This window comes from Melanotaenia boesemani, chromosome 1 (assembly GCF_017639745.1).
Source record: "Melanotaenia boesemani isolate fMelBoe1 chromosome 1, fMelBoe1.pri, whole genome shotgun sequence".
NCBI lineage: Eukaryota > Metazoa > Chordata > Actinopteri > Atheriniformes > Melanotaeniidae > Melanotaenia > Melanotaenia boesemani.
In genome coordinates this window covers 43,742,564-43,768,922 of record NC_055682.1, presented here as the reverse complement: position 1 = coordinate 43,768,922, position 26,359 = coordinate 43,742,564, and the positions used below count along the sequence as shown (strand labels likewise).

General features: G+C 42.0%; 1 long non-coding RNA gene across 1 annotated transcript; it reads right to left on the bottom strand.

The window, feature by feature from the left end:
• Positions 1 to 9,099: 9,099 nt before the first annotated feature.
• On the bottom strand, positions 9,100 to 13,848 carry LOC121643606. The gene is made up of 3 exons (XR_006011139.1): positions 13,838 to 13,848; positions 11,347 to 11,351; positions 9,100 to 9,407 (listed from the first exon to the last, which is right to left on the bottom strand). It is a non-coding gene; the product is annotated as an uncharacterized LOC121643606 (long non-coding RNA).
• Between the last annotated feature and the right edge of the window lie 12,511 nt (positions 13,849 to 26,359).

Here is a 26,359-nt window from a genome sequence, read left to right as displayed (position 1 = left end):
GAGACCAGAGTAAACTTCATAAAGCTGCTGTACTTAATGTTAGATCTCTGTCCAACAATCACTGTTAGTTAATGACTTCATCATTTCTCACAGTTTAGATTTTCTTTTTCTGACAGAAACATGGTGAACAGAAGACGCAAGTACTACAGTTCTTAATGAAACAGCACCCCCTCATTTTAGTTTTATGAATAAATGTGGAAACGGGAGGAAAGGGGGAGGAGAAGCTGCCTTATTTAAAGATTCATTCCAGTGTAAAGAGATTTCATTTGGTGATTTTACTTCTTTTGAATATCTTAGTTTTATTTTAAGGGGGATTTTATAAAATCCCATTTCTTATCATCTACAGATGTCCAGGACACTGTACAAATTTTAGTGATGAATTTTCTGAATTATTGTTGGTTATCTCTAATGATTTTAACCCTTTTATCTTAACTGGGGATTTTAACATTCACATAGATAACATGATGGATGGTAATGTGAAGGAATTTTCTTCAATATTGGATGTTTGGTTTGTGGCAACATGTAAAAGAACCGACCCACCACCTCAGCTGTTCTGCTGGTGCCAGTGCCAGATCCCTCAACACACGAAAAGGAATTTCGTCAACATCAGTCTGCTCATGTGATGAGACTCACGCACAAACTCCGGGGAGAAGTGATCACTTTCCTTCCTGTGATGGATAGTAAGCGTTAATACAATGGAGTCCAGGAGATCAGCGTCACCAAGCCAGGGGATGATCTGCGTCAAGGGTGGGAGTCCGGTCTTGATCTGAGAAGATGGTAACCGCAGCGAAAGGAGGGAGGCAGGAGTGACCCGTCTGCGTTTTTATTCAGTAGGTTTCTGGCATCTCAATATATATTGAGCGGGAAGAACAATCTGTGATTGTAATCACGGATGTGATGAGGTTCAGGTGTGTCTAACTGCAGCGTGTGGCTTTGTTTCAGTTCCTGATACAGGTAACAGTCCAACAGTCCCATGACATACAATCATATCACACAGTAATAATTAATAAAGTCCATCACTTTGTAGAGCACAGCAATATAAATCATTTGATATGGAGTTGCCTGACCATACTGAAAAACTCCAGTGTTCTGCATCCTATGACATTAACAGGAACGTCAACAATTGTTGCACGCTGTTTGTCATGATTGAAAAACTTACAAATCCTCCTAAACAGATAAACCCAGAGCTCCTTTCCACTGACAAATGCAAACAATTTGCCAACATTTTTAGCCAAAATATTAAAACAATTAGGCAAAATATTAATTCCACACAGTCACACAAGAAAACTAGTCTGTGTCTAAAACCCAGAAATAATTCTGATGTCATGTCGCAATTTAAAATGGTTGATTTAAAAATCCTACAAGAAACAGTTTGGCATTTGAAATCAACAACATGAACTCTGGACATGATACCATCTGACTTTTTAAAAACAGTTTTTTCCTCAGTAGAAAGTGATCTCCTACTGATAGTTAACAGCTCACTGGCATCAGGCATTTTTCCCAAGTCACTAAAGACAGCTGCTATTAAGCCTCCTAAAGAAAAGGACTCTAGACGCCTCTATAATGAACAACTATAGACCGTCTCTAACCTCTTTTTTATTTCCATGAATATTCATGACTTTTTAAATTAAAGTGAAAATCTTGATAAATTTCAGTCCGGCTTCTGACCTCATCACAGCCCTGAAACAGCTCTGGTCACAGACATTAGGTTGAATACTGATTCTGGTCAAGTATCAGTCCTGGTTCTGGTCTAGTATTAGTCCTGGTTCTGGTGGATCTCAGTGCTGCGTTTGATACTGTAGATCAGTGGTCCCCAACCCTGGTCCTCAAGGCCCACTATCCTGAAGATCTTAGATGTCTCCCTGTTGCAACACACCTGATTCAAATGAATGGCTAATTGGCAGACTTGTGCAGAGCTTGTCAGAGAACCATTTTAATTTGATTAAGGTGTGTTGCAACAGGGAGAGATCTAAGACCTGCAGGATAGTGGGCCATGAGGACCAGGGTTGGGGACCTCTGCTGTAGATCACAGAATCCTGTTGCACAGGCTGGAAAACTGGGTTGGACTTTCTGGAGCGGTTCTTAACTGGTTCAGGTCCTATTTAGAAGGCCGGAGTGATTTTGTTACGATCAAACTAAAACATTAAATATTACAGTTATGCAGATGATACACAACTTTATGTGTCTCTGTCACCATGTTACGGCCCTAGCCTTCTGTGATTGGCTGTCGGGCCTGTCACTCCACACAGCCATGCGGAAGTGGAGGTGTTGAGGCCCAAGCCGTCTGGGATTGGTCACCGGGCCTGTCACTCACGTGGACCTGTGACGACGACGTTCCTCCCTCCTCTTCTGCCACGCTGATTCGCTGCTGCTGCTCCTGCCCCTGCCCTCCACAGCTGCTGTTCATCCTGATGATTGCTCATAGCTAAATAGAGGACTTCACCTTTCCTCGGGCTGTGTCATTAGGGCACAGTTCCCTTTGTTGGTGGTTCTCTGAGTAGCTAGTGTTAGACTGTTAGTGAGTAACATTTTTGGGTGATTGTGAATTTTCGTTAGGATCAGTGGATCCCTTACTTGCGTTCACAGTATTCCGGGTTTCTTTTTTACCTCCTGAAAGTGCAACAGAGGTTTTTGCTTTGTTTTGTTTGTGTTGTTGCAAATCCGTTTCGTTTCGAGTATTTGTTCTTGTTTGTACTTAGTACTGTGGTTTTAGGGGATTGTCAATAGGAGAATCTCCTCCCTTTTTGTTATTAGGATTTAGTGATTTAGTGTTTGTATTCTTATCATAGTTGTTTCATGGTTAAGTTTCCTTTGTGTTTTTGTATAAAGCTCCATTGTTTTGTTTATTGTTTAACCTGAAAAGGACATCTTATGTTTGTATATAGAATTTTGTAATTAAATTATTATCTAAGATACCATTTTCTTTGTGGTATATTTGTTGCTGGTCCCTTTAAGCCCCTAGATACAAAAAGGGGCCGTAACACACCAGATGACTGCAGCCCAGCACATTTACTGTGTCAGTGTCTGGAGCAAATAAACACCTGGATGAAGGAGAATTTTCTACAATTAAATGAAGACAAAACTGAGATTATTCTGTTTGGTAGCAAAGAGAAGAGGGTCAGCATTGGTAAACACCTGGAGACTCGGGCTCTAAAAATCACTGACCAAGTTCGTAACCTGGGAGTGTTGATAGACTCAGACCTGACTTTCAGCAGACACATCAAAGCTTCACTAAGAAGCTTTTTACCAGAAACATCAACAGAATTAAAAGTTTAGTCTCCCAGAAAGACCAAGAGAAACTCATCCATGCATTCATCTCCGGTAGACTAGATTACTGTGCTGGTCTTTAACAGGACTTCCTAAAAAAAGCATTAAACATCTGCAGCTCATCCAAAACGCTGCTGCTAGAGTTTTAACCAGGACTAAGAGATCTGAACACATTACACCAGTTTTAACATCTTTACACTGGTTTCCAGTGGGGGGAGAGATTACATTTGTTCCACCACCTTGGAACAAATGTTTCCGTATCCTGGACTTGACCTGGACAGAGATAGGCAGTGGGCCAAGGGAATATTTTGTGTATTTATACGATCTCCAATGAGGGAGGACCTCATTATTTGTGAACAACAATGAAAAAAAAAAAATAAATAAAAAAAAAATAAAAAATATATATATATATATATATATATATATATATATATATATACATATTGTTGACACTGTTACCTCTTGCACATTTTTGTTTATTGGTAACTTTGTCTCAGGCAAATCCAGCAGTCAGCTATGCCCGGGTCAGACATGCATGATGTAGTTGTAGTTATTATCCAATGACACGCCTCGAGACTTGCCAGTGAGGGTTTAATGTTTGTTGGTTTTTGCCGGGTTTTAAGCTAGCGCTATTGGCGTTGATGCTAATTTAAAGATCAAGCTACATGCTTACACTCACTGATAAAATGACAAATTTCGTATCAATCACTTTCAGAGAAGTAAAGTGAATCAGTCTGATTCGAAAGCTACCAAAGTATCTCTGTTTGCTCAGAATAAATATTACTGATTTCCCACATTTGAGGTCAAGTGAGTTTTTTTTTTCCACATTTCAACTTCATGACAAAATGATGAGCATGACATTGTTGTGGAAATTTCATATTATTATTATATTATTCCCTTTACTATATTGTGTCTACTGATCACTCTCAGGGTAAACAGCTTGTTTAAGTTCTTGGTAATTGAGTTTAATCCTGAGTAGCCTGTTGCTATCGTAAGTGGATGCATTCTTTAGAACAGTTCGCTCTGACCTGTGTGACTTATCTGATACCAGCCAGACGCCTCAGGATGACCCAGCAGGGCATCCTGCCTTAATGTCACTGGGGTTGTTTATGTGCTCAATAAGTGTCTAATCCTGTGTGAGGAACAGACAGTCTCTTTGTTTTTATCTTACAAGATATATGATGTGCTGTGACGTGATCATTCTGCTTAAAAGATGCTGCCTGTATGTTTCTTATCAGATTCTGTTCAGATCTCTGAGCTGTCTCTCTGGAATTCTTCCTATTCTTTCTATTCTTTGTATTTTAATTCTGTTTGAATAAACTTGTAATCATTCTTCACTTCAGAACCAGACTCCTCATTCTTGACAGAGTAACTTTTTTTTTGCCTCAACAACATCACAAAAATTAGCCACACACACACACACACACACACACACACACACACACACACACACACACACATACTACTTTAAATTGTTTGCTAGCAAATGCCAAAGAACTGGAGTGCTGTATGCGTGTTTTTGAAAAAAACCCCTTTACAGGATGGAAGGAATTTATTGATTGTGTCTTTCTGTGGGAGCAACCAATTATGGATGGAATTAAGCTTTGTTCAAATCCTGCATATTTACATTATAAATGTATAATAATATACACCGTGCCCTTTAAAAAAAAAAAAAAAACCTCAAAATCAAATATAGAAACAAACATTCCCGATCCTCTGCTAAGGCTGCAGGTCAGTGGAGAAATAGGATTTACATGCCTTGGTTTCTGTAAGGAGTTTGTTCTAATTTTCACAATCAATACCTAAAGTGTTGCACAACATATGTGAACATGTTTCAGGGCACTGTGCAGTATACACCAAGACATGGACAAGATGATGGCGAAACTGGACCTGAGTGAAGCTTGTTACGGCCCCTTGCTTGTCAGATAGCTGGAGAACTGGAGGTGAACTGGTGGTGGTAGCAGTAACAGCAGGAGCTGTGGAACCACACACTTCACAACATTTTCCTACGGCCAATCTGTAAGCTGTTGTTGCAAATATTTTACAAGCATTTTGATTCATTTACTCATTTATTATTCATTTACTCATTTAAGCATTCTTATTCATTTACATTTTATCCTTAGATTTTAGTAACATGCATTAGGCTCTGCTTTTAATTAATAGAACTACAGCTTAATTGTTATCATTGCTTTGCAGGTTACAGATAAAGCATTCACATAAACAGGAGACAGGGTTACTGGGTTCAGTGCTGGGAGGGTGGCAAGGGACCTTGAAAATTGTTCTGGTGCCCAGCAAGAGAAAGCTACTGAGAAGATAACAAATAAGCAGAAATAGGGAGGATAAAACTTGTTTTGCAGATCTCACCCAACTGACTGTGGGAAAGAAGAAAACAGCCTGGGAAGAAAAGTGACGGAAGAAGGAAGGACCACCTTGCAAAATACACATTCACATGAATGCGCACCACATGCACGCACATAGCCACAATGCATTGTATCACTATAAATGAGGAGGATAATTTAGGTAGGCGGGTCTTTTGGCTGAACCGAAGGGTCCCGACACTTCGTGTATTAGTGGACCAGAAGCTAAGCTAACAGGCCTCCTTCTCGAGAAGATATGTATTGTTTTCTTATTACTGGCTTAACAAAGAATTGTCAATTCTACTCAAACTCTGGTGTTTTTGCCTTCTTTTAAAAATGTGGATTTTTGAACACTCTTCCTTCTGATGATTTATTTACAGGTGGTGAACAAATCTTTTAAAACCAACAATTAATATTTTAAAACTTCAATTGGTGACCCTGACGTGATCCACTAAGAACGGCAACGGAGAGCATCCAGAGCAGGATTCGGGTTGTCTGAGTCTGGGCCCACCACAACAAAGGTAAGCAGTAACCTGTTGTACTTAATGTACTGAATACTGCAGATTGATTTTAACCAAATTTATCAGACATCCTGAACCCTCACTCTGGTGAGTACAAAGCCAGTCTGTAGGAAAGCAATTCATTATATGGTAAAAAGTTAAAGGGTATTTCAGTCCCTTTAAGGATAGGGGTGCCAGTCCCCTACAAGTAAACAGGGTTTCAGTCCCTGTAAAAGTGAGGTGCCAGTCCTCACCGCAGGAGGTTTCAGTCCTCCTGTGAGTAAAAAGGGTATTTCAGTCCCTTTAAGGATAGGGGTGCCAGTCCCCTACAAGTAAACAGGGTTTCAGTCCCTGTAAAAGTGAGGTGCCAGTCCTCACTGCAGGAGGTTAGAGTCCTCCTGTGAGTAAAAAGGGTTTGAGTCCCTTTCTAGTTTTGGGGTACCCCGTTGTATGTTTTATGTTTGTCTAATGTCTTATGAATAATAATTTATAAATATAAATATAAATATAAATATTAATATAAATATATAATTACAACAATAATTGTGGGGAAGAAAATAAATATATATATATAAATTGTGTGTAGAGCAAACTGTGGTGGCTTTGATACACAGAACATAGAGCAACTGAAGATAATAACCTAAAAGTGTGGGATTGCACTGTCCTATTCTAGAACCGGACAGCAGCAGCTCAGAAGCTGTGGTGATTTTGCTTAAAGCATTGTAATATTTCTGCATTGTGAGTGTAAATCAGAGCTTCAGTTATTTTCCTATGGTATTTTGCATACTGTATTGTGACATCTTTGCATTGTGAGTGTTATTAGAGCTTTAGAGATTTTTCTGTGGTGATTTTTGCCTGCAGCGTTGTGGCATTTTTGCATTAGGAGTGTATTCAAAGCTTTAGTGATTTTGCTATGGTAATTTTGCATGTGACATTGTGACATTTTTCCATTGAGAACTTCATTGATTTTGCTATGCTGATTTTGCATGTGGCATTGTGATATTTCTGCATTGTGGGAGAATTGTATTGTGGGGAGGCTTTTAAACACAGAGCTTTAAGTGTTTTGAAAAAAAAAAAAAAAAAAAAAAAACTCTCTGCTGTCTTCATTTAATTCCGGACAGTAGAGGATTGAGACAGCAGAACTTTTACTGGATAAATTTTTCTGCTCTGTGGGGAAAACTGTATTGATTGTTGACTTCTGTTGTGTGGAGAATTAAAACCGGGTTTTGCGAATATCACACCGGACGCTGAGTGAACATTTTGACTGAAGCATCGCACTGGTGGAAACCTAGCGGTGTTAACATAAGCCAGTGGTCTGGTGAAGTAGGTTGATCTGTGATCTCGCAGGTGCTGTGAAGGTAGCAAACCCGGGGACACGATCCATTCACATACATCAGAGTCCATATTTTAAAACATGTCTATTTCAGCAGAGCAAGTCCCTCCTGTGGAGGGCAAGAAAGACAACTTTTTAACTCGTGTAAAAAATCAAGCCCAGTCAGGCATTGCAGGCAAAGAAAAAGAGTTTGATTCTTTTTGGTCAGATTGTGTGACTAGAATGCAGACAAGCCAGGTGAATGTGGTAAACCCTGACCCTCGGAAAGTTTTGACATGGTTAAAATGTGCAGGATCTGAGGCAGAAGGAGCTAAGGAGGTTGTTAAGAAAGACATGGAAAATGCGAGTAGGATTAATAAGGGTAAGAAGAAGAAAAAATTTGAAGAAGCCGAGAATTGGAGAGCTTTTATTCATCATATCTATATTACTGCAACAGCATTGTATGCACTTCAGCGACACCAGCGTAGCAGACACGGGGAGTCGAGCTTTTCTCCCTCCCGTCCTGATCCACCTCCTTATCAGACCTCTCCAAGCCCTGCTCTTCAGGCGCCCATCCTTAATGTAAAAGGAGGATTTTTGGATTGTGAGGAGGCTCGGGCAGACTCTTTGACTTCTCATACTACCTTGTATCCATCACTGAGTCCTGCAGGACTTCTCCATTCTACATCAATGGAGCAGGATAAGAGGGACAGTTCTAGCAGAAGGAATGTTACTAGTCAGCTTATAGACCACCCTCAGGAGACTGAGCACACGTCTTGCTCCCAGACTGAACCACTTTCTGGTTCAGACGGAACATTTTCTATGACAGTGGCAGGAGTTTTGAGTGCCACTCCAGTAAAAGCCAGCACGAACCCCTTTCTGCAGCAGATGGAGGACATTTCTAGACAGAACCATCAACAGGTCACACATGACTCCACTTCTTTGTGGCATTCTTCTCGGGACCCCGCTCCCTCTGCCAGCATGGCCACTTCTGACTTGATTACTTTTAAAAGCACAGAAAACATTTCTTCAGTGGAACCGCAGAGCCCTCTCACCGAGCCACAATTGGGCCCACCATACTTTCTGAACATGCCACAGCGACTTGGAGGAAATTTTCCTCTGATGCAACACCAAGCTGGAGGCTCAGTTTACAAGCCTTATTCTTTGACAGATATGCATTCTCTTACTTCTAAGTTACCTGCTCTCACTTCTGGGGGACTGATGTGGTGGAACAAAATGATTTCTCTTACTGCAGGGACTCAATTGGCTCTGGGAGATGTGCGAGGGATGGTTGCCTCTTGTACATCCACTCTGACTCTCAGAGAACTTGATTACTTGGCAGGAACTTTTACTCATCCTAATGACACCCCTTTGGGACCTTATGCTACTGCATGGTCAGCTGCACTTGACAGAACATTTCCCCCTCCTGTGGGTGATGTAGCTAAAATGACTTTCCAGAGAGATGACAAAGAGACACCAGAGGACTATGTACTGAGATGCATTACTACATACACTGACAGGGTGGGGCATCACCCCAGCCGTAGTGAGGTCCACTGTTCATGGTTTAAGCAGGCGTTTGAGCCTGGGCTCCCTATTGAGGGTGAGAACAAATTAGGGGACCAGCCTGACCTTTACCTTCAGAAGCTTTTGAGCGTTATTGCATGTTTGCTAAGCATCATCTTAATCAGTATGACAAAAAGCAGAAGGACCAGCAACATCAGAAAGAAGACATAGAAGTCACTGTGCTTAAACTACAGCTTGCTAAACTTAGAGAGGAAGTTAATAAGGACAAAAAGACCAAAGAAGCTAAAAAACAGATGGTAGCCACGCCCCCTACCCCTCCACTTCAGGCCCCGGTGACTGTAGCTCCACAGGCCCCTCCCCCAGCTATGCATCAGTCCTATTATCCAACCTACTCTGGCCCTCCCAGAGGGCGGGGTAGCTTTCAGGGACGGTCCAATGGGGGCTGTACTAGGCGGGGTGGGCGGAGAAGGGGTGGATCTGGGCGTCAGGGTTGTTACAGTTGTGGACAGACTGAACACTGGCAGAGGGAGTGTCCCTTCCTTCAGCCACTCCCACATCAGGCACCCTATGCTTCTGCAGCACCGCCTCCTGGAACAGGGACGGGGGAAGACCGCGAATAGGGGTGCCCACAAGGAACCTATCCAGTCATGGGGGAGGAGGCAGAGCCCATGATGACCGACAGAGTGGGTGGAAAGTTTGTGACTTGCTTTGTAGATTCAGGGGCAAAATGGTCCACTTTAACCTCTGTCTCACCTGAACTTCGGTCCACTGATACTTTGGCACTCACTGGCTTCTCTGGGACTGTTCAACATCTGCCATTTTTCCCACCGAGGCAGCTGGATATCATTTTGAACATCGCTATGTTTCCTCTCCACACTGCCCAGTCCCACTGATGGGCAGAGACATCCTCACTAAGCTGAGAGCAGAAATTCTTTGTTCTCCAGATGGAGTGACTGTCAGATTCCCTAATGGAAATATAGTGGACTGCAACTCTGGTCTCATTCATTCTGCCTCACATGGACAATGGCTTCTTTCCACCCCTCCTGCTTCTGCACCCAGCATGCAAACTGAACATGCACGTATATTCTGGCTTCTTTTGGATGACCTCACACCTTCACCACAGTCACTGCTCACCCTGTATGCTCAATGGTCCCCCTGGATCCATCACCACACTCCCTACGGCCCCCCTCCTGACCCTCCTCACTGTACTATGTTATATGATCGCTGGGACACCAGCACTGATTATTATCACAGATGGACAGATGAGGCTGTGGGGACCTGGGACCTGTCTGGCTCTGGCATTGTTTTGGGCCCCCAAGGTGTGGCTGCTTTAATTGATTTAACCCCTGAACAATTATCCTTTTATGAAATGTCTCCTTCTGCAGCACCTCATGTCACTCTGGCAGTCAGTCCTGCTCATTCTGCTAAAGATTTAGGCCCTATGTGTAAGCAGGCCTCAGATGCTTCTGACTGGGTAAACACTCAGCTGCCCCAGGTTTTGTTTTCTCCCTCCACTTCACTGTACAAAATCTGTTCCCTCACTCAGGACAAAGCTACACCTGAAACTCTTCTTTTGGACAGACAGCATGGCCGTGAAAAAACTGACCATCCACATAAAGATTTTCTTTGCTCCACTCTGCCCTCTTCCCTGTGGGCTGATGGGCCTGGTGATGTGGGGGCCCCTATGAAAGTGTCTCCTGTCACCTTCGACTATGAGTCCCCCAAACCTGTCTTTCGAGCTCAATATCCCATTTCTAAAAAAAGCTATGGCTGGATTGAGACCTGTCATTGCTGATCTCAAAGCTAAACAGGTTATTTATCCTACCTCTTCTCCCTGGAACACTCCTATTCTTCCTGTCCCCAAACCAGGCATCTTTTCGCCCTGGCCTGTATGCCACACCTCTTTCTGATCCTGATCTCTCACTCTTTACAGATGGTTGTTGTTTCAGGGGCGCACAGGGGGAGTTAAGGGCTGGATTTGCAGTGGTCCAAGATGTAAATACACAGGGAAAAGAAGGACAGTTTGAAACTGTCCTAGCTGAAATCATTACAGATGAACACAAGTCAGCACAAAAAGCTGAACTAAAAGCTATCATTGCAGCCTTAAAATATGCAAAACATAGAAGAGTGAATATTTTTTCAGATTCTGCTTACATTGTAAATGCTGTACATATGGAACTTCCACAGTGGGAAAAAGGTGGATATCTGACATCCACTCACAAACCAATTAAACATGCCAAACTCATGAAGGACTTGGCACAGGCTCTCTTAGAACCCACAGAAGTAGCAGTTGTTAAAGTCAGAGCACACACGAAAAGCCAGGACAGGCAAGCCAGAGGAAACGCAGCGGCAGATAAAGCAGCAAAAAACGTCACTGGCTATCGACCACAGCTATTTCAGATGCTACTCTCAGACCAGGAGGGACTGAAGGAAATAGAAAAACAGGAATTGAGAGCATCACCAGAGATTATAAAAACTACTGTTTACTATTCATTTGATATTTAAATTTTTCCTTTCTTAGACCTTTTTGGGAGCTAATGAAATTTAATATTTTTATATTCTAAAATTGTATTGTATTTTTTATTATAAAGCAGCACTGTTTAGGCTTATAGGGCAAGTTTCTTATTTTATTAATTTTAGTTGTCTTTAGAAAAATAAATAAATAAATAAATTAGGTCTTATTTCCATACATTCCTTAAATGACATAATGAACCTGGACACTGTTGTATTTACAGCAAAGGCATTAATTTAACACTCTGAACAGATGAGAAGTCATGTTCTCACTGAAAACAATTCAGCAGATTTTAAAATCATATCAGACATAAGTTTTATTTTAAGACACAATTTGGAACTGAACCATGTTTGTTTTTTCTTTTCCTTTTTTCATAGCCGATTTTTAAGATGAAATTGATCTGTGGCTGTTGTTGTATTACACTAATCCATTCTCTCTGTGAGCGTTCTATTCAGGCTGCGGTTGACAAAAAGTATTCTCCTCCACCGCCTTATTCAGCTCAGTTTCCCCTTCTGGAGGTCCAGTCCCTGCTGGACTCTGATGACCCCCTGGATGGAGAACTGTCAGGGGAGGACACAGAGGTTTGAGACCCCTTAACCATGTCTTCTGCAGCTGACTTCCTGCTTAAAGATACAGACCGTACTGTGTTGGTTGATGAGGGTTTGAAGCTCCGGGAGACAACGGATCTCTCGTACAGTCGCTATTTAAGGGTTAACCACACAGGAGGATGGTTTAGTGGACTGAAGGGTTCCTTCAGTCCAACAGGGGGAGTTGTTGCAAATATTTTACAAGCATTTTGATTCATTTACTCATTTATTATTCATTTACTCATTTAAGCATTCTTATTCATTTATTCATTTACATTTTATCCTTAGATTTTAGTAACATGCATTAGGTTTTTGCTTTTAATTAATAGAACTACAGCTTAATTGTTATCATTGCTTTGCAGGTTACAGATAAAGCATTCACATAAACAGGAGACAGGGTTACTGGGTTCAGTGCTGGGAGGGTGGCAAGGGACCTTGAAAATTGTTCTGGTGCCCAGCAAGAGAAAGCTACTGAGAAGATAACAAATAAGCAGAAATAGGGAGGATAAAACTTGTTTTGCAGATCTCACCCAACTGACTGTGGGAAAAAAGAAAACAGCCTGGGAAGAAAAGTGACGGAAGAAGGAAGGACCACCTTGCAAAATACACATTCACATGAATGCGCACCACATGCACGCACATAGCCACAATGCATTGTATCACTATAAATGAGGAGGATAATTTAGGTAGGCGGGTCTTTTGGCTGAACCGAAGGGTCCTGACACTTCGTGTATTAGTGGACCAGAAGCTAAGCTAACAGGCCTCCTTCTCGAGAAGATATGTATTGTTTTCTTATTACTGGCTTAACAAAGAATTGTCAATTCTACTCAAACTCTGGTGTTTTTGCCTTCTTTTAAAAATGTGGATTTTTGAACACTCTTCCTTCTGATGATTGATTTACAGGTGGTGAACAAATCTTTTAAAGCCAACAAAGAATATTTTAAAACTTCACTGTGTACTAAGCCTTTTGTTGTTGTTGCTGCTCATGTGGAATATATATGGGAAAATATTGCATGTTTACTGGTGAGTTATCAGTCTGAAGTTCCCTTAGATAAAATATGTCCACAACCACACAGAAACAACTTATTTTAGAATTATTAACCACTGTAATGAGGTGTAGATTTATTTATTGACCTTCTTCCTCTTTTTACAGAAAGTTTCTAGAACTGTCAGCATGATGAGAATCGCGAGAAGCCCAGGATGCCTGTAAACCCTGAGGTGGTTGGGTATGTACACACCAAAAACTACGGTGGCCCAGAGGTGTCACAGCAAATAAAAGCCGCAACACAACAAAATAAGTCACAACACTACAACATAAACCGCAACACAACACAATAAACCACAACACTACAAAATAAACCGCAACACAACAAAATAAGTCACAACACTACAAATAAAAACTGCAACACAACACAATTAGGCACAACACTACAAAATAAACCGCAACACAACACAATAAGCCACAACACTACAAAATAAACCGCAACACAACACAATAAGCCACAACACTACAAAATAAACCGCAACACAACACAATAAGCCACAACACTACAAAATAAACCGCAACACAACACAATAAGCCACAACACTACAAAATAAACCGCAACACAACACAATAAACCACAACACTACAAAATAAACCGCAACACAACACAATAAACCACAACACTACAAAATAAACCGCAACACAACACAATAAGCCACAACGGAAGTTGTCTTTTATTTTTTTTTTAAGATTTTACCACCGGAAGTTAGCTACACCAAGTTTCAGTCCAAACAGATGGGAAGTTGGAGATTTTAGGAAGCAGTCGGAGAAGTAAGTAAAATACTGTTTGTTAATAACGTTTATTAATTTTGGCATGCGCTTTTATGAATGCTTTTAACTTTTATGTGTAAATTAAGAGTCATTGCATGTTCGATGTATGCACACGGACGAGGTACAGTCCGTTGCGACAAAGCAAAGCTGCAAGACAGTGCTGGGGGCTTGCATCAGTCTGCATAAATACATATTTCTCTCTCTCTCTTTTTGGTGTGTTTTTGTTTTAAATATTTTTTTCCCGTTAACGTGCTTTATAAATAGACAAACACCAAACGGAAAGGCCTTACTTATCTTAAGAGGGAGAGAAACAGAGGTTTAAGTTACTAACAATTACATTTAATAAAGCACTGTCTTGCAGCTTTGCTTTGTCGCAACGGACTGTACCTCGTCCGTGTGCATACATCGAACATGCAATGACTCTTAATCTACACATAAAAAGTTAAAAGCATTCATAAAAGCGCATGCCGAAATTAATAAACGTTATTAACAAACAGTATTTTACTTACTTCTCCGGCTGCCTCCTAAAATCTCCAACTTCCCATCTGTTTGGACTGAAACTTGGTGTAGCTAACTTCCGGTGGTAAAATCTTAAAAAAAAAAAAAAAAAAAAAGACAACTTCCGTTGTGGCTTATTGTGTTGTGTTGCGGTTTATTTTGTAGTGTTGTGGCTTATTGTGTTGTGTTGCGGTTTATTTTGTAGTGTTGCGGTTTATTTTGTAGTGTTGTGCCTAATTGTGTTGTGTTGCGGTTTATTTTGTAGTGTTGTGCCTAATTGTGTTGTGTTGCGGTTTATTTTGTAGTGTTGTGGCTTATTGTGTTGTGTTGCGGTTTATTTTGTAGTGTTGCGGTTTATTTTGTAGTGTTGTGCCTAATTGTGTTGTGTTGCGGTTTATTTTGTAGTGTTGTGGTTTATTTTGTAGTGTTGTGGCTTATTGTGTTGTGTTGCGGTTTATTTTGTAGTGTTGCGGTTTATTTTGTAGTGTTGTGCCTAATTGTGTTGTGTTGCGGTTTATTTTGTAGTGTTGTGGTTTATTGTGTTGTGTTGCGGTTTATTTTGTAATGTTGTGACTTATTTTGTTGTGTTGCGGCTTTTATTTGCTGTGACACCTCTGGGCCACCGTAAAAAACACTATTTGAAGCAGCTCAGTACAACTATGCTTGGTAGAGAAAACTGTTACTTGGTAAAATGTTTTCTGTATGTTGTGCAATGAGCAGTATGTATCTAAGTGTGTGTGTATAAACATATAGCTTACAGGTAGTACAGAATCAATACAGTACAGAATACAAGTATGACGGCTACGTCCCACAATGCACCACGTGGGATGACGTGCTTTCCCAAGTTCTCTTAATTGTTTGATCAACACCATCTTGTCCTTTTTGTCTTTTGTTGACAGCAGTGAAATTAATGTTCATGCAAAGAAAATGTTTTTCTGAAGTGGTTTAAACAATAAGGGACTAAAGATGGAAATTAGCTTTGCTAAAGTCATAATTACATAATAAATACATATTAATATGCAACGTCCCATTAAAATAAAAAAGAGAAAAACTCAGTAGAAACAAGCATTGTTCCTTATCCTTGTTCCCTTCATTGTTCCCTTCAGTGACTTAGAAACATGGGATTCATATGCTTTGATTTCTGTAATGATGTTCCAATGTTTACAATCAAAAACTGATATGTTGGAAAACACACTTGTAAATATTTTAGGGTGTGTGCAGTGCACACCTGAGAGTTGACAAGGTGATGGAGAAACTGGTTGAACTGACTGAAGCCGTGGAGACAGATTGGCTGCAGGAGCAGTAACATCAGTGACTCTGCAGCAGATTCCTCCAACCCATCTGTAAGTTACTCACTAAGCCTTTATTGTTGTTTTCATAGATGTGAGTAAAACAGATCTAACATGCATCTTCATACACTGTTACTACTGTTACAACCTGGGACCCGGGACCCCCCCACCCGGAGGCTTTAAACATTCAGAGACACTGTGATAAATATCCACACACATAGGTGGTATTTTAGGGAAAAATGGTAAGGCTGTATGTTAAACTTTATGAAACCACTGCCTTAGTTAAAATATGTCTGCAAACACAGACACAAACAAAAAACAGCTGTACAAGCCGCTGTAATGTGGTGTTTCAAAAGTTTGTCAAAATATTTTTCTCACATGATCTAAATTTGATCTGTTTGTGATATTGGCTGTTTTAGCGTGAGGTAAAAAGGATCCACAGGAGTCTGGAGGATGGGCACAAATACAGAGGAAATGAGAGGTAAGACATCTAATACCATTTAGTAGTCTGTAAGTTGATTACAAGATATGTATTTTCTATGCAGCATCACCTTCAGTAGTTATATATTCATCAGATCACAGACTAATGATGCTTTAGTCCATCTTAAATTGACTCAGATAAAAAAAAAATAATGGCACTTTGATTTTACATCGTCACCAACAAATTTTCAGAGCAGGTTTTGTATGTTTCATGCTGCTTTGTTGTGTTTTTTGTGATGTAATCTGCAGGTTCACGTCTGAGCACAACTCCAGTTACAGATGAAGAGGAACATGACACCTCTTTGATCAGAAGTAAGTTATGGCTCTAAAATTGGTCTAAGGTTACTTCTAAAAATAATGCTCATTCCAAATGTAGATGATCCTCCTTCTTTCACTCCCTCTTCGCCTCACTCTATGGTCACTCAGATAACACACTAATTATAGGAGGTGATTTTAACATTATTTTGGACAAACATAGAACCACAGGAGCTCATCGAGTCTGGAAATCCTCAGAAACTGTTAAACATGAAGGATTTTGGTCTCTGTGATGCTTGGCGCTCTCACCATCCCACACTAAGAGAATACACCTTCTTCTCTTCAGTTCACCATTCCTATTCTAGATTAGATTATTTCTTAACTAGCAGCTCGCTGATGAATGACATGTCAGAAATCAGAATCCATCCTATTAGCATTAGTGATCACGCACCAGTATCATTCACTCTGAGAAATAAGAGCAATAAACCAGCAACTAGAAACTGGAGATTTAATACGTCATTACTTAAAGATCCTGAGTTTATCAGCTACTTTAAAAGAGAATGGTCCTTATATCTAGAAAATAACGACTTGCCAGAAACTTCAGTGTGTGTTCTTTGGGAAGCAGGAAAAGCAGTAATGAGAGGGAAAATAATTTCCTTCTCTTCTCATAAGAAAAAGAAGGAAACTTTGAGAATTTCAGAGTTAGAACTCAGAATTAAATCCTTAGAGGAGCTTACCATGTCTCCCCAGAAGAACACACACTAAATGCTATAAGGAAAGCTAAACTTGAACTTAATGAAATAATAGATAAAAAGACGTAATTCTTGGTGCAAAGACTTCGCTTGGAGAATTTTGAGCATGGCAACAAATCTGGAAGGTTCCTGGCTAATCAGTTAAAAACAAACAAGGAGAAAACAACCATCTCCTCTGTCAGAGATCCAGAAGGAAACATCAGCCACGACCCTGACAAGATAAATAACACTTTCAAAGAATTCTATACAACATTATATACATCACAACTAACTACAACAGATGACAATATTGATAAATTTCTTAGTAACATTAATCTTCCACAGTTAAAACATGAATATAAAATGGTCTTGGATTCCCACCTTTCAGTCGGCGAACTCCAAGAAGCTCTCCAGCATATGTCCAACAATAAAGCTCCAGGTCCAGATGGTTATCCAGCAGAATTCTACAAAGAATTCTGGACAATGCTGGCACCCACTTTCTACAATATGATATTAGAAATAAGGGAAAAACAAAAAATACCTTCAAATATGAACCTGGTCAATATTACTCTACTATTAAAACCAGGTAAAGACCCGACACTTCCATCCAGTTACCGTCCAGTTTCATTAATAAATGTAGATCTCAAAATAATTAGCAAAGCTTTGGCCAGAAGAATAGAAAAAATAACCCCTCTAATAATACATCCTGACCAAACAGGCTTTATTAAAGGTGGACATTCCTCTACTAACATGCGTAGATTAATTAACATCATAGATTATTCTACTCTACATAATCTGGAATCCACAGTCATTTCTTTAGATGCAGAAAAAGCGTTTGACCGAGTAAACTGGAAATTTTTATTTGCAACGTTAAACAAATTTGGGATTGGGTCATCTTTCATAGATTGGATAAAAATATTATATAACAACCCAAATGCATGTGTGAAGACCAATGATCAAACCTCTCCAAGCGTCTGTTTGCAGAGAGGAACCAGACAGGGCTGCCCACTTTCTCCATCACTCTTTGCTATTTTTATTGAACCCCTAGCTGCTGCCATAAGACAAAATAAAGAGATTAAAGGAATCCATGCCAAAAATATAGAACACAAGATAAGTCTTTATGCTGATGACGTATTACTTTTCCTCCAGAACTCACCGACGTCTCTCCCCCAGACAATCACACTCATTAACACATTCTCATCAATATCTGACTACTCTATTAACTGGTCTAAGACTATTATTATGCCCATCAGCTGTGACCTACAAAACATACCCAAAACTACAATACAGTCTGGAAACATTAGATATCTAGGCATAAACATTTCCCCCAGGTTATCAGAACTAACAAAGCTAAATTATGTCCAGCTACTTAGAGCAATAGAGGATGATCTCTCACAGTGGAAGTGCTTACCCATATCACTCATGGGGAGGGTTGCCACAGTTAAAATGATGGTTCTATCTAAAGTAAACTACCCGTTTTCAATGATACCCACTAAACCATCCTCCAGCTGGTTTAAGTCACTGGACTCACATATATCTAAATTTTTTATGGAAAACTAAGCCATCAAGTATCAGTCTAAAAACTTTACAACAGACTAAAGATAGAGGCGGATTGGAGCTACCCAACTTTAATCATGTTTTCTTAGCTAACAAGCTGCAGTATATCTCCAAATGGCTTAAACCTAGCAGTCTGGATGAAACATGGTTAGATGTAGAGCAAGCATTGTGTGAGGATCTGTTTATCTCTGACCTGCCATTCATCAGCTCAACCATCATGACACATAAGTGTTTTAAAAGCATCAATATCAGTTCCTCCTTAGTGGCTTGGTGGGATTTTCTAAAAAATAACCAATCCTCACTTTTTCCATGTAAGTTTACACCCCTCTGGAACAACCCTGACATCCTGCAAAACAAAAAGCTTATCAATTTTACTCAGTGGAAAAATAAAGGAATAAAACAGTTAGAACATATAATAGAAAATGGAAACTTCTTATCATTTAATATTCTCACTTCACAATATGGAATCAGTAGCAAAACATTTTTAGAATATCACCAGCTTAAATCTATTATATGTAAAACATACCATTAATCAATTAAACTTACAGCTACCTACTAGGGTAGCAGAATTCATGAATCTCAATGCCCCAAAGCTATTATCAAAAACATATAGACTATTATCTAAACTAGAAGACTCAATCTGTCTTCCAACTTCAAAATGGGAGGGTGACTTATCCAGTAACTTTAATAAAGATAAATGGTCACAAATATGTTTAAACACCTTTAAAATGCCAAAGAATTCAAATATACAACTAATACAATTTAAAATTCTGCATAGAACTCATTATACAGGACAAAGGATGTTCAGGTTGGGTCTGTCACAATCAAACATCTGCACACACTGCAATGAAAACACACCAGACAACTATCTCCATGCCTTGTGGTCCTGCACACCTGTCCGCAGGTTCTGGCTTCAGGTATGTGTGGACATGTCAACATGGTTTAAATGTAATATTCCTACAATCCCCGCACTATGTCTACTAGGTGACTTGGGTGACATTAATATGGTAATTAACTCTGCACACATGAGACGCACAGCATTATGCATCGCAAAGAAAACTATCCTTGTGAACTGGAAAAACAAAAATAATCTGTGTATTCAGCAGTTTAGGAATCTCTTAGTTGACCACATCAGTAGTGAGACAATGTCTGCCTCCTTAAAGAACTATTTGGCTGAATCTCATTCCCTCTGGTCCCCTGTGCTTAGTTCCATCACTTAGTGTAGGTGGAGGACTGTGACCTCGTTGCTATGGGGGTTTGAGAAATGGCCGGGAGTGACTGGTGGTTGCGGGTTCTTTGTGGTTGCCCATGGTGTGGGACCGGGCTGCTCTGCGGTGGGGGTGGCTCTGGGTCTGGCCCCGTCGGGGGCTGTGGAGGCCAGCGGTTGGAGTCGCCTCGTGGCGGGGGGTGAGGCCACTGGTGGTGCCTGGGTTGGTGGGCGTCGGTCCTCGGTCGGGCGGCCGGGCTATTTCGGGGTGGGCTGGGCGGGGGTTCTGGGCTCTGGTGCCCGGGGGTGGTCCTTCTCCCTCCGGGGTGGTGGGCTCCGTATGTGCCTGGGGTCTGGGCCTGCCCGGATGTGCTGCCGTGGTGTGGGTTGGTGCATGCCCTGGTCTCTGGTTGACACCCTGGGATCCAGGGTATGGCCCGGGGGCAGGGGGGGTGTAGGGGTTAGAAGGAGGGCTGAGTGGGACTCGGGGGATTATAGGGGGAGTTGCTGGGGTGTGAGACAGGGATGCTTGTATGTTGTGTGTGTGTGTGTCTATACTTTGGATGTTTGTGTGGATGGGGGGGTATGTTTGTGTGCGTGTGTATGCATGTGTTAGGATGAGTGGGGGTGTGTCTGGGGAGTGAGAGTGGGAGGGTTGGATGCTGTGTGAGTGTTTATATTTTTTGGGTGGGGCTGAGAGGGCATATATGAGTTAGGATGAGTGGGAGTGTGCAAGGAAATAGGTGTGTGCATGTGTTTCTGTGTGTGGTTGGGGCGGGGTTAAGTGCACTTGTGGTGGGGCTGGGCGGGCCTGGGGGTGGTGGGCCGTGGGTCTGCCGCTGTCCCCATCCTCTCATTCCCCGTTAGTGGTGTGGGAGGGTGGGTATTTTCTGGGGTGGGTGACGGCTCACTGGCTGCAGTCCCTGAATGGCCCGGTCGTGGGGGGGCGGCCTCTCCTGGCCTGTCTTGCCCTGGGGGGCCTCCTGGGGAGCAGGGGTGCCTAATGCCACTAAACGCTCATCATCCAGACGGAAGTTTGCTTCCCTCTGGACGTACATCCCCGGACCCCTCTTACTTCCCGCTCTCTCTGTCTCACACACACACACGTAGGGAGTTGGGAGGCGTGGAGCCATGCGGGGTGGAACGGAGAAGACCATTCAGTGGTCTCCTTGGATGCACCCCGTGGCTGCTCGCCTCTCAGTTTTAATTGCACCGAGACACCAAAACAGAAGAAACACAACACACAAACAACACCTGGGGGTATGGCATGCGGTGCATGGCGGGCGGGGCCAATTAGGTGGCCCAGCTCCCGGCTCATTGCAGTCACAGCCCCTCAATTTTAATTGCACACAACACACACTACATAAACAGTCAGGAGCGGGGAGGGAGAGGGTATTGGGGACCTCTCACACCCCTGCTCCCCCTGTGTGTGGCTGGGGGGGGGCGGTGGTTGCCCCGGGGCCAGGTCCCGAGGTGGCTGCGCTGGTGGGCTGCTGGCTCTGTGGGGGTTGGGTCAGAGGGGGGGTGCTTGGGGCTCGCTATCCGCTGGTCCGCCTGGGGTGTCCCCCACGGGGCATGGTGGGTGGGTTGTGTGTGGCGTGACTGTGTGGTGGTGAGTGATTGTGGGTGCGGTGCAGGGGAGGGTGTGATTGGATTGGAGTAGGTGGGGAGTGGGGGGAGGGGGCCGATAGCACCCTGGGTCCCTGCGTGTGCGGCTGGAACATTGGGGTGTGTGCTGGCCTACGCTGGGTGGCTGTCTGGGGGGGCCTGGTCCTCCTAGGCATGTTGCGGGCCCTCTGCCTTTGGGGGGTGGGGCGGCCGCCTCTGGGCTCCTGGGGCCCTGGGCCCTTCGCTTGGGCTGCCCTGGGTAGCCGGTCCCTGCCGGGGCCGGCGGCTGCTGATCTTGGCTCACTGGGGCCTGTGCCCCGGGACCGTGGGGGGCTCTTGCTGGGGCTCTCCTCTGCCGCCCTTCGGGTGGGGCTGCAGTCGTCTTTGTGGTGGGGCGGCTTGGGTTGGTGCTCCGGGTCTGCTGCTGGGGGCCCGGCCCAGGCCCTGGTCTGCCTCTGACCGAGGCGAGGTCGCATTTGCATGATCTCACTCACCACTCTTCATCACTGATCATTCCTTGTTTCTCATGCTCTGCATGCTGACACAGTCACTGAGTTGTCCAGTGGGTTTTAATACTAAGCGATAATTATTAAAGTTTTTTTTTTTTTTTTTTTTTTGTATTTTTCCTGTGAGTTAGTATCTGGTCGCTGTTATGTCTTTTTGATTTGGTTATTATTTAATAACTCTTAATGACTAGCAGCCCTGTTTTTTTTTCTGTGTGTGTGTTTCTGCTTTTGTAAAAGTTGTAGGAAATGTTCTGGTGTGTTCATGTACAGGTGTAACAGTTTGTTGTCTGGTGATGGTGTGGATTGAAGGGTTGTTTCCTTCTGTCTGTGATCTTTTTGTCTCCTTTCTTCTTTCCCTTTTGCTCTTTTTGCTATTTTCCATCTTTTTCTGTCCCCTCCGGTCAGGTCCAGCAAGATTACATTGATTCCGTGATTCAAAGTAAATAAATAAATAAATTAATCACATTATCAAGAGGAGCCTTACCCATAGGCCTCCCCTTGGCAGAGTAAATTTGTTCAGCACGATACAGCAACCAGATTATCATTTTGCTGCTATGATGCTGGACAGGACAAGTTAAAAAAAAAAAAAAAAATTATGGAGTGAATGATTAATACTGTTTAAGTGTTAAAACAACACTTTTAGAAGTGTGTGTATATGTGCACACACACACACACACACACACACACACACACACACACACACACACAAAATGTATTACTGTTGTGCATATGTCCTTGCTGGAATCTATGTGCAATAATTAGTCCAAAAGGTACTGCAAAAACAAAATCTGGTTTTAATTTTTACCATGACATAACAAGGGCACTTAAAAAAATGCAAAATGCTCTTGCACAATAGAGCTTAAACGTGAGGTAGCATGACATTTGTCCTACACAAAACAGCCATTTGGAACAACATAAGAAAAAAAGTCTGTACCACAAGACATTTGGACATCAAAAGACTTTTAGTATCTTAAGTGACCTGGTCTGACAAGTGACATGTTATAAGTATCAATAACATGGAAAGCATGGAAATGCTCAACAAATACAGTCTCCATTTGAGATACCAAAAAAAAGGTTTCATTCTTTAGAAAAATTTGAACAATTCTACAAAATACTGGCATCTCATCAATAAGATCTGTGCAAACTACAAGGCCAGTATGATATTCAACACCTTTATGTTTAACCCAAGTGGTAAAACTTTTTTCACTTAACATATCAATCCTAAAATACTCAGAAATTAAAACACCATTTTCAATATCAGTCAGTTTTTTTTTTTTTTTTTATTTAATTGGCCCACACTCAACACCTATGGCAGACAATGATTCCTAATGATAGACAACAGCCATCTGGTGCTTTTGGGGACTTTGTTATATTCTTAAAGTTTTTCAAGCTGGACTTAAGAATTTATGTTTGGCTTCATATCTCATATTCCAAAAAGGTACTAAAGGACCAATTTTGCGAATGCATCATGTTAAAGACATGGTTATCTGACAATTGAATATATTATTGCGCTTAACCCCAAAACAAGAATTTTCCCTTGGATTGTCAACAAGGTAATTATGTTCCTCACTGATTATTTTTGTACGCAGTGTAACGCGTGGATCATTTTCACTGAAGACTGACTGAGCCGATGCACCATTAATAAGACACGTTCTGAGTTTGCCCATGGTAGTAAATTGCGGAGGGAAAAATATACACAACCACGTTTATGGATGCCTCGTTTGGATCCTAGTGGGTTTGACAAAATCATCGTAATATACTTGGATCTGCAATGCATCTTTTGATTTTGAATATAACGGATGATTTTTATAGTATTTTCCATCACAAAAATCTTGATACAAGTTACTTAGAGCATCATGAATGAATGAAATGAATGAATGAATGAAAAATACTTTATTAATCCCAAAGGGAAATTCAATATTGTAGTAGTAGTAATTTTTTTTTTTTTTTTTTTTTTTTTTAACAATCACATTAATTAATTAAGGGCTTTGTTCTTCAGCCTGATAGCTGCTGGAAGGAAGGATCTTCTGTATCTCTCTGTCTTGCATCGGACTTGAACAAGCCTCCCACTGAACACACTCTGTTGTTTCGTCACGGCGTTGTGTAGAGGGTGTGAAGGATCTTCCATTATCTTCGTCAGCTTGTACAGAATTCTTTTTTTGATGATCAACTCCAGCGGCTCCAGAGTTACTCCAAGCACAGAACCGGCTTTCTTGATCAGTTTGTTAATTCTTTTCAAGTCTCTGGTTCTGATGCCGCTGCCCCAGCAGATTGCTGCAAAGCTGATTGCACTTTCAACAACAGACCTGTAGAACATTTGCAACATTTTGGTGCAGACGTTAAAAGATCTCAGCTTCCTTAAGAAGTAGAGTCTGCTCTGACCTTTCTTGTAAATGTACTCAGTGTTGCTTTTCCACTCAAGTCTGTTGTCCAGCTGAACTCCAAGGTACTTGTATTCCTCCACCACCTCCACCTCCTCTCCCATGATGGAAACACTTCTATGTGTGTTCTTGTTCCTCCTGAAGTCAACAATCATCTCCTTTGTTTTCTTGGTATTCAAGATGAGATGATTGTCACCGCACCATTTCACAAACTGACCGACCAGTTCTCTGTACTCTGCTTCTTGTCCATCACTGATACACCCAACAACTGCTGAGTCATCAGAGTATTTCTGCAGATGACAGAACTCAGAGTTGTACTGGAAGTCTGAGGTGTACAGCGTGAATAGAAATGGTGAAAGTACAGTCCCTTGTGGTGTTCCAGTGCAGCTGACCACCATCTCAGACACACAACCTTTCAGTCTCACAAACTGTGGTCTGTTTGTGAGGTAGTCGTAAATCCAGGTGGTTGTGGAGGGATCCACCTGGAATTTCTGCAGCTTCTCACACAGCAGAGCAGGCTGAATTGTATTAAAAGCACTTGAGAAATCAAAGAACATGACCCTCAAAGTGCTGCCTGACTGGTCCAGATGAGAGTGGGCTCTCTGAAGCAGGTATATGATGGCATCTTCAACCCCAAGCCCATTACGGTATGCAAACTGTAATGGGTCCTGAAAGGTGTTCACCTGCTTGCTGAGGTGAGCCAGTAAGAGTCTCTCCAGGACTTTCATGACGTGAGATGTCAGGGCGACTGGTCTGTAGTCTTTTGGTTCAGCTGGTTGTGGTTTTTTAGGCACTGGAACAAGGCAGGATGTTTTCCACAGCACCGGGATTCTTTTCTGGCTCAGGCTGGTGTTGAACAGGTGCTGGAGAATCGGACATAGCTGTTTTGAGCAGGTCTTGAGAACTCTGGGACTGACACCATCTGGACCTGCAGCCTTGTTCTGGTTCAGTTTCACCAGTTGTTGCATGACTTGGTTACAGGAGACAGACAGAGTGGAGGTGGAGGCAGAGGAGGTTTCAGGAAGTCCTGATGTGGAGGGAGATGAGGTTGTGTCCAGGTCCTTGACTGAGCTGCAGGGTGACAGAGTGGAGGTGTGACAGGAAAGCTGTGGGCTCATGGAGGGTGTGTGGCTAGTTGGGGTTGAAGCAGGAGATGAGCTAAACCTATTGAAGAACATGTTCAGTTCATTCGCTCTGTCCAGACCTCCATCGGTCTGATCCTCCTTTATCCCGAAGCCAGTGATCTTCTTCATTCCTGACCACACATCCCTCACATTGTTTTTCTGAAGCTTACTTTCCAACTTCTTCCTGTAGTCCTCCTTGCACTTCTTCATTTGTGTTTTAAGTTGTTTTTGTGTGGACTTCAATAACTCCCTGTCTCCATCCCTAAAAGCTTTCTTTTTGATGTTCAGCAGCTTTTTCAGGTCACTGGTGATCCAGGGTTTGTTATTGGGGAAGCACCTCACTGTTCTTGTTGGAACGGTGCTGTCCACACAGAAGTTAATATAATCTGTCACACACTCAGTCAAGGCGTTGATGTCATCTCCATGAGGTTCACATAGGACGTTCCAGTCTGTAGCCTCGAAGCATCCTCTCAGAGCATCTTCAGCTTCATTAGACCAGGTTCTAATAGCCTTTCTAATGACTGGTTGTTGCTGAACGATGGGCTTGTAGGAGGAGGAGAGAAGAACTAGGTTATGGTCTGATCTTCCTAAAGGTGGCAGGGCAAAGGAGCTGTATGCATTTTTAATATTTGCATAAAATAAGTCCAACGTTTTGTTTTCTCTGGTGGAGCAGCTGACAAACTGTTGGAAAGTTGGTAGAGTTGCAGAGAGGGAGATGTTGTTAAAATCTCCAGAGATAGCCACAAATGCGTTTGGATGTTGTGTTTGAAGCCTGGCCACTACAGAGTTAATGACATCACAGGCTGCGTCTGGAGCGGTACCAGGTAATATATATACCGCTACCAGAA